The following is an 877-nucleotide window of genomic DNA, read 5'->3' as shown; positions in this document are numbered from 1 at the left end:
CCCGGTCCCCGCAAAACAATACTAGCCCACCGATGCCCGCGCCTTTTCTCCTCCGTAACGCCGCTTGTACGCCGAATTACAAATTTGCAAGTAACGAGCAACATAAACAAAGGGCAGCTAAATATGAGAGAAAATTAGCAACAGACCTATCGTTCTTAAACCGGTATCATCTGCTTTCGAGATAGATTCTTGATTTAGATTTTTTCTAGTAAGTGAGGCCAGACTCTTGGGCGAACAAGAGGCACGCGTCGCGAGGTGACGAAGAGAAAGTTCGCGTCGAAAGTCTCTATTGTCAGTCCGCTGCTGACGATAACGCCAAACAACGACTTGGCCGACATGAACGCGCGCCCGCGACACACGCACACACGGTGCGATCGTGACCTACCGCACCGTTTGTCAACCTGAGGCAGGGCGCTCGTGTGGTAAACCCCTCCGCCACAGCCGCTTGCCATCATAGCAGTATACATTAGACGGACACGCTCGCAAACACGGCTAATAAGGTCGAGGAACCGAACCTCAGCCCCCCCCCCCTCCTCCTCCACGGGCCGCTGTCTCTCTCCCTCTCACTGTCGGCTGCTGCTCGGCGGGTGTCGAGTTTGTTTGGCACACACCGCGCGCGCATCTTATCACAGCGAGCTGCACACTTCGGTGACACGTCATGATCGGGGCAGGAAGCGCTGAACTTATAGCTCCGAAACTCTTGCTTCTGAGTATTTTCGGTTTGGTTTTTCCCGCTCGGATTCGAATTAAATTAAGCAGCCGGCCGGGGCTTTTTCTTGTCCGCTTTTCCTGCTGCTGCTCCTGCTGCTGCTGCTGCTTCTGCCCGGTGCCCGCGATGTCCGGAGCACTGACCACTCCCAATCCCCCCCTCCCCCCC

General features: G+C 55.5%; 1 long non-coding RNA gene across 1 annotated transcript in view; it reads right to left on the bottom strand.

The window, feature by feature from the left end:
• LOC127751361 (uncharacterized) overlaps positions 1-877 on the bottom strand; it is a 12,629-nt gene that overhangs the window by 4,341 nt on the left and 7,411 nt on the right. The gene's annotated exons all lie outside the window — the stretch shown is intronic.

This window comes from Frankliniella occidentalis, unplaced genomic scaffold, assembly GCF_000697945.3.
Source record: "Frankliniella occidentalis isolate FOCC.00 unplaced genomic scaffold, Focc_3.1 Scaffold449, whole genome shotgun sequence".
Lineage (NCBI taxonomy): Eukaryota > Metazoa > Arthropoda > Insecta > Thysanoptera > Thripidae > Frankliniella > Frankliniella occidentalis.
This window is presented reverse-complemented; position numbering and strand designations above follow the sequence as displayed.